We start from the raw sequence: 25,178 nt of genomic DNA, 5'->3' as shown, positions 1-25,178 counted from the left end.
TTCACTATTAACAAGCTAACTTATACACCATTTAGTCCTATTTTTCTTCATGCATATGTGACCTGGATAAATATGCCATGCACTGGTTTATGAGTTATATTAGTTTTCTTTAATCTTTACTCTGCCTCCTCCTTTCTTTGCATATTCTCCTTGATTTTTTTTTTTTTTTTGTGTGGGGTGGCAGGGAGAATGGGTTCAATTATCTATTTATTTATCATCTTTTCTCTCTCTATCTCTGGTATTTTATTTTATTTATTTTTTTTAAAGATTTTATTTATGTATTTATTTGACAGACAGAGATCACAAGTTGGCAGAGAGGCAGGCAGAGAGAGAGAGAGAGAAAGAAGCAGGCTCCCTGCCAAGCAGAGAGCCCGATGTGGGACTTGATCCCAGGACCCTGAAATCATGACCTGAGCTGAAGGCAGACGCTTAACCCACTGAGCCACCCAGGCGCCCATCCGGTATTTTATTTTATTTTTAAGATTTATTTATGTATTTGTGAGAAAGAGAGAGAGTGTGTGTGAGCAGGGGAAGGAGCAGAGGGAAAGAGAATCTGAAGCAGCCTCCCTGCTGAGTGCTGGGCGTGGAGCCCAGGGCGGGGCTCTGTCCCACAACCCATGAGATCATGACCTGAATCACCAAACCCAGACTCCGGCCCTTAACTGACTGAGCCACCCAGGCACCCCCCAGGTATTTTAATAATAACCCCTGACCTAGCTTTGATGATGGTGATGAGACTTTCCTTCGCACATTCTTTTCCACGTCTCCTTAGTTCCTGTTCCCGATAGAGTTTGATAAAGAAGATTGAGAGGTTAAAACTCTTTGAGTCTATAGTTTCTGGAAAGACCCTTTTATTTGCCAGTGTTTCCATGTCTGTTAAGCAAAGGGGTCCAAACAGCCTGTAGCGGGTGTGGTAACAACTCACATAGAGGTCTTTACTCAGTATATTATGTCAGGTGTCATCAACAAATAGCCCTTGAACTGGGTTCTGTCTGAAAGACAGTGAAGGACAGACTAGACAGGAAATTACTGGCCCATTCTTTGTCTCCTATTTTCTTTTTAGGAAGACCAGTTGGGATGGAGTCTGTGATAGAATGGTGTTTTCTTCTGATGTAGATTCATAGGATTTCACAGCTTTTTTTCACAAGTACATGTAGGGGATCATGGAGCCTGGCCAAATACTTCCCTCTCCCTTATTGAGGACAATTAAGGAAAAAGATTGAAAGCCCTATAATTTTTGAATGCGAGTTTTATGGACAAAGTAGAAAATGTTACTTAAACTCAAAATTTGATTTCTGATTAAAAAAACCCTATCTTCATGGTAGTCATTTACTTAATATTTTCATCTACTTAATTTTTAAATATTTTGAGATCATAAAAATCATACTAAGATCCACATTTATATGACAGGGAAATGTAATATTCTTTTTATGGACTTAAAAAATCTTATTCCAGTAGATGTCATTTAAAATTCGTGGGTCACCTGGGTGGTTCAGTGGGTTGAAGTCTCTGCCTTCGGCTTAGGTCATGATCCCAGGGTCCTGGGATTGAGCCCCGAATCAGGCTCTCTGCTCAGCAGGGAACCTGCATCCTCCTCTCTCTCTGCCTGTTTCTCTGCCTACTTGTGATCTCCATCTGTCAAATAAATAAATAAAAATCTTTAAAATTCTTGTGAAATGGTTAGTACCAATTCTATAGAATTTGGATGGGATTTTAACATGATTGTACTTTAAAAAAATTCTTAAATAAGGCCATTATCATATTAAATACATAGCTGCTATATTATCACTTATTTAAAGCACTGTTCTCAACAATAAGTTGAGAAAATCATTCTCACTCATAAAAGTCAATTTAAATTTAGTGGTGTGAACATCCCATTTACTTTAAAGAAAACCACTTCTTATTAAAAACATTTAGACAAAAAATTACTTCACACAAAGAAGTTAAATACCACTGTTTAATGTTTTATTACAGCACTGGGAACATTAAACAAATAACAATGGAAATAAAGCTGGGCATAAGGTCTGTTAAGCAGCCTGGACTTTATTTACACAAGAGACTGTTGAAATTTATGCTTAAGTTACTGAATACCAATTTATATAACAGCTGAATCTGTGGGTGTCACATTTAATTCTTTAAAAAAAATTCCTTTTCAGCTGGAAACCGTGCCTTACGGCCACTTCATTGTCCTAGAGATTCCATTTTACTATGGAATAGTTGATTAATTTAAAACTGGGGAAATTACAGCGCCTCGTTCTCCTGGCCTCAAATTGACTGGTGTAGTTATGGGTGTAAGGCCGCAGCCGGCCACCGCACCCTTTCTCTAGTATGATCTTGTTGCCATGTGCATTTATTGTGGCTACAGTTTTAATATGGAAATTAAATATGGAATATGGAAAGAAAGAAATATGGAAAGGAAGTAGCAGTTGCAAATTGACACGTCATGTTTCATTGGCTAGAAGGGCAAGGGGGGGGGGTTCTCTGTGGGGGGTGGAACCTGGGAGAAGGACAGTAGAAAGAATAAGAGACAGAATGAGAGGAGAGGAAGAAAAGGGAGGATGTGAAGGGACAGAAAGAGATGAAGGGGGCACCTGGGTGGCTCAGTGGGTTGAGCCGCTGCCTTCGGCTCAGGTCATGATCTCAGGGTCCTGGGATCGAGTCCCGCATCGGGCTCTCTGCTCAGCAGGGAGCCTGCTTCCTCCTCTCTCTCTGCCTGCCTGTGATCTCTCTCTGTCAAATAAATAAATAAAATCTTAAAAAAAAAAAAAAAAAAGAAAGAGATGAAGGTGACCCATGGAGTGACAGAGGAGAGATGGATAGTTCTGATGGCACTTGAATTATTTGAATTCTTGGTTCTCTCTAAATGAGACCTGTAAAGTAAGACAGGCAAACTTCAAATGTGGCCCGTGTCCAAATGCAAGAGATCTTCATAAAACTACTTAACATTAATTATGGTTAACTTTCAAAAATGGCAAATAGCAAAAGGGAAACTGTTGAAGCTATTAAGAGGTATTTACAAGTCTTTTAGGATTCAAAATTTAGGCTTTCTTTAATGAATTAGAAAGGCAGTTGATGAAACAAGTTTGCTTACTTGGTTTACCTCATGCAGACCTAAATAATCCCAGTGATTTTGACTGTCTTTTTAAAAATTATTTAATTTTATCTTTTTAGCGTCCTAAGATTCATTGTTTATGCACCACACCCAGTGCTCCATGCAATACGTGCCCTCCTTAATACCCACCACCAGGTTCACCCAACCCCCCAACCTCCCTTCCCTCCAAAACCCTCAGTTTGTTTCTCAGAGTCCACAGTCTCTCATGCTTCATCTCCCCCTCTGATTTCCCCCAATTCACTTTTCCTTTCCTTAATACAATCACCACATTGTCAAAAATAACTTTTGCCCGTTCCCATATATATATTCAGTTCCCTGCTGTCTGTAAAGTGAGCTCTTATAGTTCAACTCCGAACTCCTGTCACTTTACTATCCTTTTTAAGGGCCTACCTTATTAAAAAAAACCCTTGTTTTCAATTCTGTGTTGATATAGAGACAGTCCCTGACATAACATGATTTCTGTTTAATGAAGGAGTAAATAAAATACATCACTGTAATACTGGATGACATACGGAAAGTATGGATATTTATTAGGAGGGCTTAAGGATGCTTAAATGCAAGACCTGTGTCTGCCCTTTTGGAGACCATCACTATTTTTTTTGGCTTTAGCCATCATCCAGAAAACCAGGAAATACAGCCTTTTGGGTAGCTCAGCAATCCACGTTTATAATTCTACAGTTCAAGACAGGTTTTAGGACAATGGCTATGCAGCATGTTTTGTGAAAGTACAAACCAAGGAAGAGCTCTGCCTCTTATGGACAGGCTAAGGAACACACATATTGAGCATGTGTCTGGTGCCCCGAAGGAACCTCCTTTAGGAGCTGCTGAACACTGTGATGTCACTCCAGCCCCTAATAATCATTTCTGAGTTTCCTTGACTTAATTCTTTTTTTTTTTTTTTATTTCCAGCATAACAGTATTCATTATTTTTGCACCACACCCCGTGCTCCATGCAATCCGTGCCCTCTATAATACCCACCACCTGGTACCCCAACCTCCCACCCCCCGTCCCTTCAAAACCCTCAGATTGTTTTTCAGAGTCCATAGTCTCTCATGGTTCACCTCCCCTTCCAATTTCCCCCAACTCCCTTCTCCACTCTAAGTCCCCATGTCCTCCATGCTATTTGTTATGCTCCACAAATAAGTGAAACCATATGATAATTGACTCTCTCTGCTTGACTTATTTCACTCAGCATAATCTCTTCCTTGACTTAATTCTTTATCAAATGCTGTAGGTATAAGGCTCTGACTGCCAGAGCTCTGCTTTACTGATTTGCTTGCCCATTTTTGCTCTGATTCCTCCTCTCTTTTCTTTTCACCTACGTTCATGGCTTCTGGGTGATGATACACTCCATTCTCTTCATTTTCTGACTTTCATTCCTACGCAGCTTTGACATCCTTGCTTTTCTGTCTTCAGAGCTTAAATCTCAAAAGGACTGCAATTCATTTGTCCCTTAATTTTCTTAGAAAAATTACATTCATTTTTGGGAATTTAAATTCATTGAAATCCTTTTCAGGAATCTATTACTGGATTATAGGTGATAAGGAATGAGTGGAGGGTTTTCAATTAGTTGAAGAGTGTCTTGATGAGAAGATTATGACTCTGTCAAGGATAGATAGAGTAGAAAGCTATGGAGAGTTTGAGAGATACCACATAAAAGCAAGGTTAATATAAGATTCTGCATTTGCTTGTCTTTTTTCCAGTATAGACACTTTTTCAAGCCTCCTTCATTGTTTAGTTGGCATAGTATCTTTCTGTTTCAATAAGTAAATGAAAAACAATAATGAAAGTTTAAACCAAGCCTGCCAGGGATAAATGAGGAGTTATCATCAACAGTACCTGGTCTCTCTTTGGAATATGAAGGAAAAGAAGAAGTCAGTCTCTCTCTCAGATTTTAGGTTTGTGTTTCTGAGTTGGTTGTATTATTGACAAAGCAGTCAGTAAAATCATAAGGCAGGCAGGTTTTGAAGCTACAGATGACGACTTCGGTTTTTGTTGTGTTTAACTTTTCGTACTCAAGGGACATCCCAAAGGAGCTGTCCAGTCAAGAGTTAGCTACCTGGATCTGGAACTCAGAGGAGAGATTGAGGGTTAGATGATGGGATTCTTAGGCAGGAGGATCTCAGTATTTAAAGAGTGAACTGTAACAATACGCTAGAGAAGAGATGGGAAAAGATAGTTTCAAGAACTAGAATGGTAAATAAAAGAACAGTGGTGTAGGCATTAGAGAAGAGGAAATATTAATTGTGATGAGGCTACACAAGTCTACGAATGTGGTCATTCTGTGGTTTGACTTATCCAAATGGGAAGTGCGAAGCAAGAGGCATTGGCAGAGAACCTTACCACCCTGCCACTGCCCTTCAGAGTGAATCTCCTCTCTTGGTAAGGTTGTCTGCAGAGGCTAACAGTATTCAAGTCAGGCTATGTTAACAGCTTTCTTCTCTCTGTGCAACTAGAGTGCATGGTGCTCTCCTTTGCTGTGACCTGACTGAAATACTCACATTTCTCTTTCTCTAATTGGAGAGCATTTGCTTGTACACTTGAGAAGAATGTCTTTGCTTTCAGATGAAGAACTAAACCTTTGAGTCCTCAAAATAATCTCTGGGCAAACATCCCCATTTTTAACCTACAGTTATTGTTTCCTAAGTTGTATCTGACCATGGTTTGTAGTACAGGGCTTTGTACATAGCTTGTGTTCACCCAGAAAATATCAAATGAGTGAATGATGTTGTTACTGAATTCTTTATTTATTAATCTAACAAATTTCCAAAAAATAGTTTTGATAATTTTAAATGGATTCTGTCTGTGAGATGAGACTGGTAAGTGAAAAATGATTTCAATGAATAAAATGTTCAATTAAAATATTCATTACTCTTGGTAATTTTAGAGAGTTTTCTTACCACTTCTGTGCTTTACTTTTTGACTCTAGAAAACTGAGTCTGCTTGGACTTGGGCCATTGGCCTATTTTGTGTTTCCAGTTTTTGCAAATTGGAACATGTATTAAATTTCAGAGTTTCTAAGCCAAAAGTATATTAAAAATCCCATTTGCTCTTTTCTAATGGAAAAATAAAGTGATCTCCAATGGAGAGGGACTCCCTCTTCTGTGAGCTTGCCTTCAGAACAGGGGAGTATTTGTATGTGAGCTCAGAATCACTGTGCCAAAAAGGTGGTGTGTTTTGATGTATTCTATCAATCATTTTGTTCTTTTGTTAAGATTTTTATTTTGTGTTTCACAGAATGTAAATCTGGCTTATTGCCTTTAAATATTCATGCAGAGTCATATATTATCTTTAAAATTTCATGCTTTTCTTGGCATAATTCTTAAATTAGAATTAAGAGCCTCTATAATTTATGAGCCAATCAGTTGAGTTTCTGAATATAAAATGGAACCAATCAAGCCACGAGAGTAAAGATGCATTAAGTCAAGTTGCTCTGGAAATGAAAATATAGTTGAGAACTATATTTTTCTGCTGGAACAAAACAGATTATTTTTATGTGAGTTATAGGGTAATCCAGTCAAATAAGCAAGCAATTTGTTTTTGCCATTGTTTCTACTGTGTTGAGGTGACCCCAAATCTGGAATTCTACCATTTTGAACTTCCTCTTTCCTCTAGTTTTGTATATGTGTCTCTGAATTTGTGGGATCTACATTCATGATTGTGAATGCCTCTATACAAATGGACATTGGAGACCATGAATGGATTTGGGAAGTCAGTATAGATTTGTTGGAGAGTCGTGTCTTATTTCCACCCTGTAAGTTAAAGTCTAACCTCTGGAGCCAGATTTCTGCCGTGATTTTCTGGCCGAGGCTCCACAAATGTGGTTGGCACCACACGAGGTGGCTCAGGTAGCCAGGAACTGAGATTATGTTTACCATTTTCATAAACCCTCATGGAATAAATATAGGCTCCAGTCACCCTTTCTTCTACCCCCGCTATAGCTGTTAGCAGGAAGGAAGTATCATTTCCATCTCTTGGTACAATGAAAGCTCTGAGAATCTAGTTACAATTTCTCTTAGCAAATGGAATCCCAGAAGGGTCTGTACATAGCTAAAATGCACATGTATTCTCTTAGAGGTTGTTTTTTTTTTTTTTTCAGACCATGGTTGAAAAATATCTGCTCTTTAAATTATTCCATTGCTTTACAGAGGAAGTATTAATTACATGACTGCAAGCATAGATCAGGCTGGGATGTAATTACAGGGCTTACTTTGTCTCTGTTGTCCAACAGAATTAGGCAGGAAGTGTTCACGATGCCAGCAATTTAAGGTGTTTTGGAGTCCATTATGTTTCTGGTTCTCTCAAGAACTTAAGCACAGATCAAATGACAGTTCTGTTGCCCAATTGTCTGGAAAAATGATAAAGCAAGTTTTACCTGAGATACATTTTTACAAGTTTTATGTTTGCACATTGATAGGAAATGCTGCATGCAGCCTTAAAAAGGGAGTCTTCATTCTTGTTATCTGACTTTTCTGTCTTTTGTCAAAATTGGAGTTCTTTACTCTATATTTGGGTATCACGTTAAACAATGAAATAGCGTTGAAGATAAAAATGTGTTTGTATTGTAGAGTTATGCCTTTTAAACAATACTTCTCTATAAAATTGTTGTTTTTTTTTAATGTCTAATATCAAATTGGAGTGTCAGAGTAAAAGTCTCTAAAAATTACCCTTCTATCTCATTCACTCTTTTTTGGTGTTATTTCCTGTATTGTGATTTTTCATAATTCTTGTAAAAATTGAATCTATTTAAGTTCTTTGCAATGATCATGTTTGCTCTTAGCTTTTAAGCTGTCCCAAGCAGTTAAAAAGTGTTTTCATTTTGTCAGTTTCCTGCCATTTGGGGTGCTACATCTTCTGAAAATTCTTCTCCTACTTCTCCTCCATTCATTTTCTCATCCCAGATATTGTATTTCTTGATATTTTTCTTGTTGTTGTTGGGCAATTCATACTATATCCCTACTCTTTCCTCAGACTTTCACACTATTAGAATGCTTGGTTTCCTCATAATCCAACCCATATTACATTCTGAATACATGTTTTCTCTTGAAGCATGTGTACATATAATCACTTTTAGTGCCAGTTACATAACTCCAACCTTATTACTGTTTTTGCAATCACTGTATTTACTTCCTGTTCAAGGTTTTATTTTTCATATTCTTACTCTTGTCCTTTTAAAACAGGCTGCCAATTTCTATTATAGAACAGAGCAAGAGAAATGAACTTCCAGAGTTGTACATGTTTCCTTCCCCATTTTTTTTTTGATCATACTGATAGAAGCCATCCCTCCAGAGACACAGACTTGGATTTTGACTAATATCTCCATTCACTGCTTGCAAAGTAATACTACATTGATTGGTGGATCTGTTTCAGAAGGAAATGAAAAAACCATATTTAATATATTGCAAGACTTGAAGTATAGGTAAATTTATGTGCTAAGAAGTGAAAGAAAATATTCAACGAGAAGACCATGTGTTTCTAAGAGGTTCTGTAGGGCAGCAGAAGGTGTAGTGATAGAAAGTCAAAAGGCCTGGGTCTGAGGCTTGGCTTTGCATCTTTCTTGCTGTGTGATATTGCTGGACACACCATCCAACTTGTTTAGGTCTTAGCTATCTCACTTAAAAGGGAAAATGTTATTCATCTTCAAGAGTTGTCATGTTAACAATGAAGTAGGATTACTAATATGGAAGTGCCTAATTTCCTTTTATTATCTTCTTCCACCCCCCCCCATTAGTCTGGGCTCATTTTCATTAAATTGGTTCTTTGTTTTTAAACCTGTACTTATTGCTGAGTAAGAGATAGTGATGTACTTTTGGTGAAGATCACGGGGCATCACAGGTAAGAGCACAGAAGCCAGTCAAGTAGACTTAGGTTCATATCTCAACTCTCTTGTTTCCCATTGGTGTGACCTTGGGCAAGAGGTTTAACTTTTTAAAGCTCAGCTTTCTCACCTATAAATTTGGGATAATAATAGTATCAGACAGAATAAAAAGCACTTAAAGCAACTTAATCAATGTTAGTGATCACAAGTCAATAGAGAAATTTTAAGAGTTAACAAGCATCATAATATGTCAGGAATATAGTGTTACAGCTGTTTTCTTTCCTTAAAATCTATAACAACATAATGTCTTAGCATCACCTAGGTATGCAGCTTGACTCCACTTTATAAAATTCAGAAACTTTGTAAAGTTTCTGAATTAGCTCACAGCATAAATATTGGCTTTTGTTTAAAGAAATAAGAATAATGTATTTTGTACATAGTTTTCTCTTTTAACAGACCACATGTGGATAATTGTAATGAATGTGTTAATGCAAATGCTTGTTACTAGATAAATAATTAAGAGGCCAGGAAATAGCAAACTTCACAACAGAAATCTTGGTTTTGTAAACCATTTATTCCAACTTCTGGTAGTGTGACTGTATATTTCTCTGAGTCTAAATTTTGATCTTTAAATTGTCTATAATCTCTGCCTCCTTGCATTTATTTCCTTGGGTCAGTGAAAATACAGGTTTTTTTTTTTTTGCTTTTGTTTTTGTTTTTTTAATTTTTATTTATTTTTTTTAAATTTCTTTTCAGTGTTTCAGAATTCATTGTTTATGCACCACACCCAGTGCTCCATGCAATACGTGCCTTCCATGATACCCACCACCAGGCTCACACAACTTCCCACTCCCCTCCCCTCCAAAACCCTCAGTTTGTTTCTCAGAGTCCACAGTTTCTCATAGTTCGTCTCCCTCTCCAATTTCTCCCAACTCCCTTCTCCTCTCCATCTCCCCATGCCCTCCATGTTATTCCTTATGCTCCACAAATAAGCCAAGCCATATGATAATTGACTCTCTCTGCTTGACTTATTGCACTCAGCGTATTCAGAGAAATAGGGGGGCAGCTCTGAAATGCTCCTAATATTTCCAAAGGAAGAATATACAAATATGTGACAAAAATGATGTAAGAATTTCTTAGATTTCACTGTACATAGTTACCTGAGAGTTAAGTAAGTGGTATAGGAGAAGACCTATATAAACAAATGAAATGTTTCAAGTATGGATTATTTTTTTAAAGTGATTGAAATATTAGCACTTTCCATTACAGAGTTTGAACTCTTAAATAAGCTTCTTCTTTTTGAGAATTTAGAAAATATTTTTATCGTTTTGGATACTTAGGTAAACTTTTGGCATAAATTTTAAGGAGAGAAATTTTAATAACTAGTTAAGATTTATTTTAATAAGAATATGAATATTTGATATATTCATACATTTTCCCCTAATTCTTGAAAATGCTTTGACTTAACATTCAGTTGCCATTTGTTTATATTATTAATTTATTTAGCATATTTATTTTGCATAAGGAAAAGAAGTATTTGTTATGGAAGAGATTTGCCAAAGTGAGTACTCTCTCTTCCGAATGCAGAGCTGTCACTGGGAAGTATGTGCCCATTTTCCCAGTAGGAATGCTTCTTTGCTTCCCCCTCTTGCAGTCAGATAACTGAGATATAGTCAAAGGAAAGAGAGAAATAAGCTATTTCTCTAGGCCTGCTCCATAACTTGATTCACTCCTTCTGCCCTGTTCCATTTCCTGCTGGCTGGATTGGGGAAGGTCCCTGGAATAACCTGAGTAGATGTTAAGTAGAACAGAAGTTTCTGGCTGACTGGGTGGGAAGGGCTGTCCTGCTAGCCTGGACTTGGAACACTTGCACTGGATACTAAGAGTGTGAAATTAAATTTTAGTTGTATGAAACCATTCAGCTGTGAGAGGTGAGTTACATTAGTACTCTTTCTTAGCTACCTCCTGAATTGTTACAAGTTAATACAGTCAACACCTGAACAATGTGGGGGGTTAAGGATGCCAACCTCTACCAAGTTGAAAATTGGGTATAATTTTTGACTTCTCAAAAACCTTAACTAATAGTCTGCCATTGACTGGAAGACTTACTGATTATATTATAGTCAATTAACACATTTTTATATAATATACTATATATATTATATATATATATATCATATATATTTTTCAAATATTTTATTTATTTATTTGAGAGAGTGAGAGAGAATGAGCGGCCTGGAGGTACAGAGGTAGAGGGAGAAGCAGATTCCCCACAGAGCAGAAAGCCTAACGCAGGGTTCCATCCCAGAACACGAGGTTCATGACCTGAGTTGAAGGCAGATGCTTAACTGACTGAGCCACCCACGTGTCCCTAATATGTGTTTTTAATGTTCTATGTATTATATACTATATTTTTAAAGTAAGTTAGAGAAAAGAAAGTGTCGTTAAGAAAATCACAAGAAAAAGTACATTACCTATATTATACTGTTTTAATTAGAAAAAATGGGTGTGTAAGTGGACCCATGATGTTCAAGCCCACGTTCAAGGGTTAAGTGTATAATCCAAAGTTATGATATTGTATATTGTTTATAGCTCTTATACAATGTTTTAGGCACAACCTACCAAAACAACTTTTCAATTAACATACAGGTAGTTTCACTGTAATGATTAGGAACCTGCATTTATAGATTTAAAAAATTTACTTAATAAAATATTAACCGTCTTCTCATAACCTGTTCAATTTTGTATAAGTCTTAATATTGCAAAGATCTTACATACCTTTCAACTACCTAAAATCAAAGAGAGGAAACTTCTCTTAGCCCAGAGAATAAAACTCTTCAAATCTTGAACTCTCAGAAAAGAAGTCCCAGAATGATGATTCAACACTATTCTTCTGACTCTATCCTGAATTTTTTGGTAGTTTGCATAACCCCAGAAGCAAATCCTGAAACAAGTATTCAAGTTCAAATTACTTATTTGAGAGAACATTTCAGGAAATGTCAGTAGAGAGAAGGAATGTGAAAGAGGGAAGGAAAGGCAGCCAATAACAAGTTCATTAGCAAGCAGGTTATTACTGGCCATAACCACATTTTGCTTTAATGAGAAAATCTGGGTGTATTTTAGAGTTACCACCAGGTGGGGAGAGCAGGCTGGAATATTTCCACACCAAACTCCCTTCTGACACTGGTTGAGGGATGCTTCTGGGGGTGTGAATTCTTGGGCCACAGTGGCTTTGGTAGCCAGATAAAATACATAGGCAACAAAACGTAGGTGTAGGCAGCAGGAAGTACAGACAGCAGGTACTGAAATGGTAAGTGTGAGAGGATTCAAGTCGACACCAACAGTAATTGATTCCACTTCAAAATCTTATAGAACAGGAAACATAGAAATGGAAACTACAGAACTTTGGTATTTTCAGTTACTATTTTTCTTTTTATAATATGTAAGTTGTACATAGTACGTACATAATTCTCTTTTTAACCTATTTTTTAATTCCTATGACGTAAGGGCAGACTTTTCATTTCTTTGTGTGACTATTTCTTACAGTATCTTATCTCTAGGATATACCACCTGGTTTTGTCTCCTAGATACCTGCTTTTTTTATAAACAAACAAACAAAATAAATGACAAAACTCTTAGTTTTGCTCAGTGATTTTGGATCAGTTTCTTAACTATAATCTTGACTTGGGCAGCTACATTAATTTGGTTTTACTGGAAGTGTCATGGAGTTTAAAATTAGATCCTGAAGAGGAGAAAGGGAATGTATTAAAAATCATGCTTGTACTTCCTATTCCTTTGGTCAGGGCAGATATCACTAATGGATTTCATCATTCCCTTCGAGAGACACTTTACCCTGAGCTTTAATCATGTTTGTCAATATCACTAACCTTGTGTCATGTTGCCCTTCCAATGAGTTCCGTTGCAATTAAAATCACAAACTTTAATCAATTCAGCAGTCTACCTTCTCCTCATCTAGCCCCGGGCTACATGATGCTTCTGCAGAAACTTGCACATCAAGCAAATGAACATTGTTACCATTTATTTTCCCCAGCTTCTTTTGGGTCCTGTGACTTGACACTGTCTTGTAATGTTTAGATGTCTCCCTAGTCAGCTCTACTGCTACTTCTCCCCTGAAACAATTTTTACTGCAACCTTGTTATTGCAAGTGTCAGGAAAACAGCTTGAACTAGCTGAAGCAATTGGGGGAATTTGTTAAAATCTTTCTGGGATGTCTTAGAGAGTAAAAGGAGGGGAATAGGACAGTCCTCGGTAACACCTGGAATCAGGGGATTACATTCCATCTCTCTCCATTGCGTGTTTATTATCTTATTTATGAATCCATTTAAATTTTTCTTGGCACAGACCACACCTCCTCTGCATGGCAGGAAACATGGGAAGCACAGTGAAAGGCCAGTAGGACATGACATTCTGGTTTCTTTCGTAAAACCTAGATTACTAGAAAAACACTGACTTTTATGGCCCAGTTGCAGAAAATTCTAGGTGCATGCTCTGATTGGTTATAGTTGAGCCTGGTGCCCAGATCTGGGCCAATCAGCTGTAGCCAAGGGGGCACTTTTGTGATAGAATAGCTGGGCCTTCCAGTGGGAACAATATGGACCAAGTACAGCAGACAGGACAGTTACTGGAACTACAAAGGTGTTGGAGAAATGCTATCACAGACACTGATTCATCATCCTTTTCTATTTTCCTTAAGTTGTGACCTCAAAATCTTGCCATTTGTGACAACATGGATGGACCTAGACAGTATGATGCTGAGTGAAATAAGTCAGACAGAGAAAGGACACAAATCATATGATTTCACTCATGAAATGGAATGGGATATGTGGAATCCAAAAAGAAAACACATGAATAAACAAAAAACAAATAAGTAGAAACAGATGCATAAATACAGAGACTAAACACATGGTTGCTAGAGGGGCTGGGTTAAGGCTTGGTCAAAATGGGTGAAGGGAAGTGGGAGATACAGGTCTGCAGTTGTGGAATGAATAAGTCACAGGGACAAAGGGTACAGCATTGGGAATATAGTGAACAGTATCGTAAGTGAATGAGGACAGATGGTAGCTACCCTTGTGTTGAGCATAGGAAAATGTACAGACTTGTCAAATCACTGTGTTGTACACCTGAAAGTAAGGTAACATCACCTGTCAGCCACACTTCCATAAAAACAAGTAAACAAATTCTTGTAACTTCAACATCCTTCTTCTCAAAAGTGACCTTACTTTCTGTTTTATGAAATTAAAATGAACGTGGCCCTGAAACTTCATTTATTCTCCCTTCTAACCTCCCCAGTTTTATAATAAAATAGTGAACTTCATACTTAGGGTGAATTTCCAGGTCCTCTTTCTTTTTGCTCTGTCCTGTTGTCTATGAAGTGGTTCCCACAACTCTTAACCTTTACACTATCTGCTTCAACCCACACACTAGTGCTAGATAAAACTTCCAAGTCAGTCATTTTCTCCAGGATACTCTCTTAGGAGGTGCTTTCTTGGAATACTCATTCAATAAAATAAGGGGGGAAAAACCAATCTTATTTAGTTTGGCATTCAGGGCTCTCTAGTCCATAATATGCTGCAAGTACTTCCCAGATTTACTTCTTATTGCTCCCCTATATGTATATATTATACTTCAGATGCTTTTTTTTTTCCCAACAGACTCTGTGTTTTTGTACTTCAGTGCCTTTCTCCTTTTGATGCCCATATCTGTGATTCTATTTTTACACTTTGAAACTTCATTTACCTTTCAAGGGTTACCTTTCAAGGGTAACCACCTCTTCTGAAATGTGTTTCTTCATCCTTCTACTGAAATAATGCCATCATTTTACAAAGGCCATGGTCCTTTGAACTCTGCTTATATTGTGGTCACTGGGTACCTGTGTGAGCCTGCCCATTAATCTAAAATTTTAACCCAGACATTACATAGAATTTTCTTTGTGTCAAAAAAATTATATGATATAAATTAAATTAATAGTTTATATGGGGAAATGTATTGGGAAGAACATTCATATTCATAAATAATTTTTTAGCTCTGTTGTTGGTTGCACTTACCTAAAGGAAGTATCTTCACTCTATTTCCCTGACAGCTTAAATAGTCTTCCAGTCCTTGGAATGACTTTAATGAGTTCTCTTATTTTCCCCAATATAGGAAGAATTGATTCTTTTTGATGTCAGAATTAGAAAATTTTTTCAATGGTTTGGATTACAAAACTTATCCATGTCTTAATTAAGAATACTGTTCTCTTATGAATGAATTAATTTTTGCATGAATGTGGCTCTCAGAATGGTGTGTTCGAGGTAATTTTAAGTTTCTAATAATTTCATATTATTTATAGCTTGTCCATGGGAAACTGTTTCAAAAATAAAACTCCTTAAAAGGATAGAAACTTTGAAATATCAATCTAAAACAATAAATGTGGGCTTTTCTCCTTTACCACTCCAAATTTTAGTGGGTTACGTGAGATATATTATTGGAGCATATTTTGGCAGATATCATCCCCCTGAGTATAACAGATATGGAAATATTATTAGTTAAGTTTGGATTGGAGAAACAGAGCCATTAGGAGTAAAAGCGATCAGGGGGTTTAATTATAGGGTTTTGACCTTATGCATTTACAGGAACTAGTTAAGCAGTTTATATAAGCTGTTCTTCTACATTGGATGCTGAGCCTGAGGTCAGCGGGGGAGGCCACGGGGGAGGTAAGTTGGTGAAGTGACTGGAAGATGCTGAGGGGCAGGACAAATTTGTGCCCATGAAAGAAGCTGGAACCCATAGAGGTCTCTTTCCACTGCCAAGCCTCAACATCAACACTGCTGGTGACTTGGGTGTGAGGCTGGTGTCCTTCACCATGGAACCCCACTCCAGAAGTGAGCCCTAAAGTCAGAGAAACCAGAGGAAGCCCAGTGTGAATCAGAAGCGCAAATGCTACTGTTGCCACAGGAGCTTCTCACACCGCTAGAGACAAGGAGAGCTGGTGGCCACTGGAATTGCTGCAGGCTGGCTGAGGTCCTCTTAGGGGGAGCCCCAGAGCCGAAACCATGCACCCCAGTTGCAACAACACCCTACAGCCCGCACCGGCCTTTGCACCGTAGAAGGATACGGCCACTGCTTTTTTCCACCTTTCAGCTATCACCCCAAAGAGCTCTTGTGGTTCATAGGAACTCAGAACTGGGAAGGAATTCTGAAAATCATGGTTCCAACTAGATGAGCTGATACCATGCAAATCACCTCGCATACATTAAAAACAAAACATGAACTAAAAATCCAAGCAGTCCATCTTCTTCCTGGAACAAAGACAGTATCTTTTGGTCAATGTTATGTTTTCATCAGGATTTTCATGAGAGCTTCATTGCCTGCATCGGATAACATCTTTGGAAGTCTCATCCAGGTCACCTTTCCTCCAGACACGCTGGATAAGATCTGAATTGCCACAGATATTAAGGGAAGATAATAAGATAATAAGGGACGCAACAGCCATATGATGTGGTAATGTCGGTCGGGCCCTGGAAGCCTGAAGAAACATATTGGGTAATAAGGACTTGGAGAGTGGCACGGTTAACTTCTTCATCCATAGGGACCTGATGGGTGTGTTTATTATGATGGTAAAGATCTTGTGTTTCAGTTCAAACCCCTTCTGAGGGAACTTGAAGACTATGAAGCTATCTGGGCAGTCTGATCATGAACGAGGGCTGCATACAAACCGTTAGTGAAAAGTGCAAGGATATGTGTAATAAACAAGGCAATAAACAAAGAGAACCTTGTGTTGCATGTATGAGCAGTATAATGTCTACAAACTGCCCAAGGCTTTGAAAGCAATTTACTGAGAAAGCTTTTACAGTGGCCCGTTTTGGAGTCATTGATAATTAACCAAACAAATGATTCAAAGTAGGTCCAACTGTTTCAGCAAGTTTCCTTAGGGAGCTGTAGTACTTTGAATTCTATATTATGGCACTGTTAGATCAGTGTCTTCAGCTGCAGCAGGTAAACACACAGAGTTTGATTCATGATCATATGGGTAATAACCTAAGATCAATATTTTAAATGACGTAATAGAAAAGCAGCAAGGAATCTCTTATAAGTAATGAACAGCAATTGAGCCTTAGTCGTGGGCAGATAGGGTCAATTATGAATTCTGCCAAGTCTATAGATTTATGCTTACACAAAGTATTGAGTGATAAAGGAGATAACATTTCCTCATAAGAGCAATGTAGTTTCATAACTTATTAAATACTATAGATTTATTCATGTATGACACCAGGAAACCAAAAGTAGTATTCTCACCACTTATTCATATGGTGTCTGAAGTTAGCAGCTGATGTTTCTACCTGACAGGAAAGCTCTGTGTTTTTCTCCATCTTGACACAGAGATGTACATCTTGTCTTGCTCATAATGTGGGGCATTAGGGAAGAAGTTTGGGCTCTAGAGCCAGAAGAATCTCTGCTTAAGGGACCTGTTTGTGCTAGTTTCCACTTCTATGTAACCGGGAAGGAGGCAACATTGTTTCTCTCCCACAGGGTTACCCTGAGGGTCACTGAACATAGTAGAAGGCAAACAGAGTTGTGGACAGCAAAGTACCATGAAAACCATAGTTAATTTCTGATTTCCATCTCAGGTCTGTAGTACCGCAAGGGTCAGTGACAAAGGACAACCATTTATGTCGAAGAACCTAAACTGAGATGTCTCTTTTATTTGTGAAATATTCTTACTTTCTGCCCTAAACTTACTCCTCTGGATGCTCACTGAAAATACTCAAAATCTGATCTTTTTAGTCGTCTGACAATCTTTTAAAAAATTTAAATTCAATTAGTTAACATAGGGTATTATTAGTACAGAGGTAGAGTTCAGTGATTCATCAGTCTTATGTAATACTCCGTGCTCATAACATGGCGTGCCCTCCTTAATGCCCATCACTCAGTTATCCCACGCCCCCCATCCCCTGCCCTCCCCTCCAGCACCCCTCAGTTTGCTTCCCATGATTAACAGTGTCTTATGGTTTGTCTTCCTGTCTTCCTCTCCGATTCCATCTTTATTTTCCCCTCCCTCCCCCTAGGATCCTCTGTTGGGTCTCTTAAATTCCACATATGAATGAGATCATATGATCATTGTCATTTCTCTGATTGACTTATTTCGCTTAGCATTGACATTCTTTTTTTTTTTTTTAATGAACTGGAAAATATGAAAAGAAGCATCATATTCTCTTTTTTCCAACTTCTTCCTTATCCTCACTGCCCATGTACAGCAGAAACTTTAATTGCAGGTTACATGTTACTCATATCCAGAATTGATTTGGAAAACTGCTTTGGGACGTGGCCTTGCCTTTTCAGGAGATATAACCACCCTTTTCACTCCCCTTCTTTCACTCGTCCACAGCCATTCAGTCCCCTGTTCTTTGGTCTATCAGCAAACTTCTGCCAACACTACTTTAATAAATAAAATCTTTAAAAAAAAAAAAAATTAAAAAAAAAAATTTTTTTTTTTTTTTTTTTTTTGGTCTGGATCATTGTGTTAGTTGATCTTCCAACATTCCTGTTCAGCCCATATGAAATCTCGCATTATTTCACCTCTTTGAGTCATTCTTTGTTTCTACTCCAGGGCCATGGAGATTGCTAGAGAAAATCATGTATCTTGAAGCCATGCATACCCTTGTAAGTGTCCTGTCTGGACTTAGCTGGAACTCACCTAACCACAGGCAAAATGAATCCAGCAGCCAAATAACCATGTCTACAAAATGCATTCTCCTGAGTCAAGCCTCTACTGCCCGCAGGCTTTGTTCTCTCCTGTACTGCTCAGACTATGACCCTTTGCCTCCTCATTCCATCTGTGTTTGTCCTGTTTCCAGTTTTGGCATCTGTGCTTATTTTTACCAGCTTCATCTGCTAGCTCCAAGCTAATCTCCAAGAGTTGTTATGTTTAAACTGATTATCCAATATTTTGAATAACCTAGCTTGGCCCCGGGACTATGTTTTATGAACTTTCCCCATGGATAGTCTCAAAAAGGTTGGTCTTCAAGATCTGTCCTTTCCTGAGAGGATCAACAGTTAGAAATTGGTTTCCAACCCTAATTGAACCCATATTCTCCTTGGCAATACTTTTCCTCCCCTTTCTAATCAGCTTTGTTTCTCTGAAGCAGATATTGCAAATCCTACCCCTTTCCTCAATCGGTGTTGCTCCAGGCCTTTTAATCAGTGACTTTGTCTTTTACTTCCTAGAGAAAATTGAAGTCATGAAAGTGCACACTCCTGTTGCCCAGCCCCTCCTCCCATCCCCAGTCCTACTATTTTCTTCAAATCTCAGAGGAAGAAATTTTCTTTGTCTCATTCAAGAGTATCCCCTTTCTTTTCTCCTGACTGTCATTCTGAAGCCTTATTTTCAGCCAATAAGCATGTTGAACTCTTTTCTATTGATGGTAGCACATACCCGCCCCTGCAACCATTAAGCCTGTTACTCTCATTCTATTTTCTTATTTTCTTTTACTCCCTTGGTTTTTATAGAGGTAGCTTCACCTGTCTACTTACTTTCTCCAAGATGGATTTCTTTTGCTTGTGTCATTTTTCTTTTGCTCATCATTACATTAATTCTCGTGGTGTTTATTGAGATCTGGTTAAATATCAGCCTGACTCCATACCCTGCTGCATCCAGTTCTCTCTCCCTGGCTCCTCAATGCTCTTTAAAGGCCATACCCCCTGTTTAGCCTGGCTTCTGAGGCTCTTCATGTTCTGGAACTTGACCTCCAGCCTAGTGTCATCTCTGAACATGCCACAACTTTGAACTCTACACACCAGACAAAATGACTGTTTTTGCTAATTGTGCTATGTTTTGTCTTGTTGTTGGTCTCCACACATACAGTTTTCTCTATCCAGAACACTCGGCTATCTTTCTCTCTCTCGTTCTGCCTTTTATACATTTTCAGAACCTAACTGATATGCAGCCACTCTCGGGAAGTCCCTTCCCCAGCTGACCTGGTGCTCCGTCTCTGCAGACTCTCGCCCATGGGGTTTCATCTGCACGTCTTATCGTTTATTCTTTCATTAACCTGTTTACTAGTTTGTCTCCACTAGACCGTAAACCCCATGTGGGAAGCAGCTTCTTTTTTCATTGTTTATTGTTTTATCTTCAGAACATGGCAAAGGCTTTACCCTTAGGCAGTCAACAAAAATATGTTACCAAATGATGAATGGATAAATGTATGAAGGAGTCTTTGAAAAATAAGGCTGCTAAATGAGAATATCCCTTTTTTCTCTTTTTTATTATGTTACTTTAGTACCATGCAGTACATCATTAGTTTTTGATGTAGTGTTCCATGATGCATTGTTTCTGTCTAACAACCAGTGCTCCATGCAATATGTGCCCTCCTTAACACCCATCACCGGGCTCACCCATGTCCCCATTCTCCTCCCCCCTAAAACCCTCCATTTGTTTCCTGGAGTCCATAGTCTCTCCTGGTTTATCCCCTCCTCTGATATCACCCCCATTCATTTTTCTCTTCCTTCTCCTAACGTCCTCCATGCTATTTCTTATGTTCCACAAATAAGTGAAACCAAATGATAATTGACTTTCTCTGCTTGACTTAAAACCCTTAGCAAAATCTTCTGGAAAGTTGAGGTGCCTGGATGGCTCAGTCAGTTAAGTGTCTGACACTTGATTCTGGCTCAGGTCATGATCTCAGGGTTGTGGGATCAAGCCTGGGGTCCGCATGGAGCCTGCTTGAGATTCTCTCTCCCACTGCTTCTCTAAGTTAATTAATATATTAATTAATTAATAATGTCTTTTTAAAAAAAGAATCTTATGGAAAGTTTAACAATGATACATGGGAGATTTTAAAGAACAGAGCTATTTCTCTGAAGTAAACATTCACGGGAGGATTGGCTTTAAGGAATTTTGTGAAATAGTAATATATTGACAAGCTTCCTCATCCATCTGCTTGTAATTCCTCTTCAATTCTGGCATTTTACAGCCCAGAGTCTCAGGTTCCTCATGGTGCTGTTGACGGTCTAGTTCTCTTACTGAGTAACCCCATCCAGATTTTCCCACTCAGGTGCCACCTCCCCAAATCCCTCTCTGCTCTCAAAATCTTCTGTCCTCTCCCTTCAGCTTCTTCACACAAGGCTACTTGCCCAATCTCATATAGGCTGATATAAGTGTTTGATGATGGCCTCATGTACAGTGCCTCCTAGAGAATAGTAGTATTTTATTTAATAAAGTCCCTGAAGTTTCTTAATCCCATTATTATTATTACTTGATACCCACATAAAGATTCTGTGGCAGACAAGGGGAAGAGAGAATTTTGGTTTGTAGGTTTTTTTTTTTTTTTTTTCCTTTAATGTTTTCTTAAATCACACCATGGAGGCAACCTCTGATTTGGCCCACAGTTTAGCACCTTCCTGAGAAGCTTGGGGAAAAATGATTGAAGAAGAGATGTAGCAGGAAAAAATCATCCTGTTAATGATTTCCTTTCTTTGTTTCTCATTTCTCCCTCACTCCCCCCATTTTTTTTTTCAAATTTGATTCTCATTTTGTGGCATTTATTTCCTAAATAATCTACCTTGATACTGGCTATATATACTCTAAACTGTGCTTGACTTCTCAGTAAGGATTATTCATTGAGGCTTTCAAAGAATCCTTCCACTTCTCCTTACTTTTATTTTACATATAGTTCTCTAATACATTTTCTTTTTTAAAAAATAATTTGTTCATAGGAACAAAATTACCATAAACAAATAGAAGCGATCAAGAAATCATTTGTAGAAAAACAAAACATAGGAAACATCAGCCCAAGTCCTGTTTATTTTATTGTCATCACTAGAGCAACATTTAAGGCCAAACAAATGTGGATTAAAGTACATATTGACACTAACTTGGGTTTTCTTCTTGTGGGATGTGATCTCTCTAAGACTAGATGCTTTTATGCTCATTTGTAAGTCTGATGGACTTTATGATATATATGTGAAATATGCTGGAGGAGATCTAATTGTTTCCACTTTCAAAATTGAGGCACTGAAGGTTTAAGGGAAACTGTATCAGTTCCTGCTGACTAGTGGAAGATCCTCAGTTAAAGGACACGTCTCTTCAAAGCCTGCTTTCCTCAACACATGTATGTATGTTTAGTTGGTCAGCACTTGATAAATTTTGTGGGCTTGAAATGCCCTGGATTCGTCCCAGATTTCCTGATCTACTGCCCAGAGTTCTTTCCATGACACTATTTTGCTCTAAAAGAGGGCATTACAAATTGGAAGTGGGCTCCTTATTAAACTTGACCTACCGTCTGTAGCCTTGGACAATACAGGATTAAACAAACAGAAGGCTTTCTAAATACCTACAGAGTTAGATTGGGAAGGGCATTTCATACCAGTCACATCCACCTGCCTTTTGCTTATGGGACTAGCTGCTCCAGTTGATGATTTTTGGCTCGTCTCATTCTCAACAGAATCCATGTCATAACCAAGGTTTGGTTATAACCAACCCTGTAGATGCCCAAATTTGCACCAGCTAATGACTTTTGGTAACATTACATACCAGTTTTAGCAATTAGTCATGGCCAAGATTCATATTGCCTTCAGGGAAATATGCTAGCTGATGAAATGGAAATAGGTGAGGGGGGTATAGGGCGTTCAGGGGGCACATTTTGGAGTGTGCTCTAGGGGCGTATAAATCACTGTGCTGGTACAAGGCAGATCTGGTCATCAGAAACTGCTTGTAAGTAACATGGTTAGAGATGCAACCATTTGGGCATGGTATTATATTCATAGTGACTATCCCACAAAACACCTAAGTGCAGCTGTTCATTATATTTCATTTCCATGAATCCTAGAGAGGTTCTCTTTCAATTCTGTGTAACTGCCTTGATTGCCTGAAGTATACAGACAAAACTGGTTTAATCCATTCTCCCAATGGGGGGGATTAGTCATTTGTATAACTGATGTGGCGCTTTGAAATTTTTTCTCTCTATACAGTATATGTTTAAAAAAGCAACAACCAGACATTCCATTCTTAGCACTTACACATTTATCTTTAGTTTATAGGATGGAAAAAGTAGGTTTAGAAAATAGCAAAGTTTAACCAGTCTAGAGAGACTTTTTGGATAAAACCAAACTGTTTTCCAAAGTACAAATTAAGCTCAACATTGGCACAGATTTCTAGAAAAAAGCTTCCTATGAAGGCTACTAAAAGTTAGATCTGTAAGATCGTCATTAGTCTAGTGTGTAACTAAAACATCGAACGCACATTCAATTTATAATTAAGGTCAAGGTAAGAGAGTGTCTGTACAACTAAGACAAAATTGACTAAAGTATTTTTCCCAAATACTATGTGTCACAATATAGTACAAAGGATAAAACTTGTTTCAGAGTCTTCCAACTGAGAAAAAGTGTTTTACACTTAAGACACCAGTTTTAACTCCTTGTCTTAATAATTTTTTTTAGTTGTACCATCACCACTGAAGGTAAAGTGATTTGAAATTCAAGTTTCTCCTAATTTTGTGCTAGTATCATCTATTTTTCCTGTTAGCATTCATGGTCAACTAACATCCTCTTATCTTGTTCGGGGAACCACATACTCCTTGAACAGATGATTGAAATGTGAGAAGAAAGTAGAAATTTTGTCACATCAAGAAATCACAGTAGCTTGTCCATTTTAAGCTTCACATTTTGGAAACCAGAAATCTTTTAGAAGCAATGCAGAAAAATTTGTAAGGAAAGAAAACACAAATGTAATGTAAAAACTAATCTATTAGTAACCTCACTTCCTCAGGACAGAAACCGGTATCAGCTGTCTAATCCTTAAAGTCAGTAGCTCACAGATGTTCATGAAAACTGAAAAACTGGATCAAAAAATCTGTCTCTGTAGAAAAATTGATTTTTCTAACAAAAGGACATTTCTTACCTCCCAGTAATGCAGTCAGTATAACTAGCTTTATTTTATAATATCCATTTTCAGTTAAGTTACCATTAACAAATAACAAGCTGCATTTGGGATTTAATGCTCAACACATAATGAAAAAGATACATATATTTATCATTCTTGCAATGTCTCTCCATGCTTTCTTTTTACTCTTTCAAAAGGACGCTATTATAAAACTAAAAATCTCGGCTTTCCCTAAAGCCTTTGGCTTTACTGTTACCTGGTGGAAATATGCTGGCCACCAAACTGATAAAAACAGCTATACAGTGAGTCGGGGAGGAGTCTAGTGAGCAGAAATGTTAAGAAAAAGAATGAAAAGAAGTTTAAGAAAGTAACGTGATTTTTTTGATTAGTCAAGAGGACATCTCACACGCAGCTCAGATGCTGTCAGACTCTTCCAGGAAGCCTTAAGGACAAGGACAGGAGTGGCAATAAAACTGAGCTTGTGAATGGCAGTAGTGGTTAGGTGAACTTCAAAAACAACACGACAGGGGTGCCTCTGTGGCTCAGTCAGTGAGGTGTTGAATCTTGATTTTGGCTCAGGTCATGGTCCAGGGGTTGTGGGATCAGCTCCGTGCCAGGGGCGAGGAGCCTGCTTGAGATTCTCTCTCTCCCTCTCTCTCTACTCCTCCACTGCCTCCTCCTCCCCCTCTTTGCCTCTGTAAATAAAAAAAAATAAAAAATAAAAACAAAATGCAACAGAGCTTTGACTCAACTACAGCAAAAGGGAACTTATTTCACTTACATGTTAATAGAGTATGAATAGAGCAGGAAAAGTGCAAAAGGAAACTAGTATCCACTGTGGATCTGTTAATTTCTCGGTTGTGCTCTGGAGCTCTGGCTATAAACATACCACTCTTCTGAATTTATCCTCAATCTGTTGATACACTTTGCCTGGATGGCATGGCCAGTTAATGGCCTCCGTTAATGACATTCTGCCCATGCTAATGCCAACTTTATTCCCAAAACAATGAAAAATTCCTGCACTTGGTTTCTAGACATCAGTGTATTTTTAATGTGGGTTGTTATAACAGTGCCTGCAGTTCTATTCTCATAGCTACATAATTTACATTTAAATAGGCAAGGGGGCCACCCAGGGACACCTGGCACAGGTACAGTGCCACCTGCAGGAAGAAAAACCCAGTGTTTTATGAGACAAGTACATCAGTTATTTCCAGGAATGTGAACAACATGCTGCACCAAGTAAAACAATGTGATTCCGTGATTTGAAGGAAATGAACCAGAGTGGCCATGAGGGTGAACGTCAAGGAAGTTTCTTAGAAGAAAATTTATATTTGAAAAATTTACATAATATAATAAAAATGAAGCCCTCCCC

This window comes from Mustela erminea, chromosome 15 (genome assembly GCF_009829155.1).
Source record: "Mustela erminea isolate mMusErm1 chromosome 15, mMusErm1.Pri, whole genome shotgun sequence".
Taxonomy (NCBI): Eukaryota; Metazoa; Chordata; class Mammalia; order Carnivora; family Mustelidae; genus Mustela; species Mustela erminea.
This window is presented reverse-complemented; position numbering follows the sequence as displayed.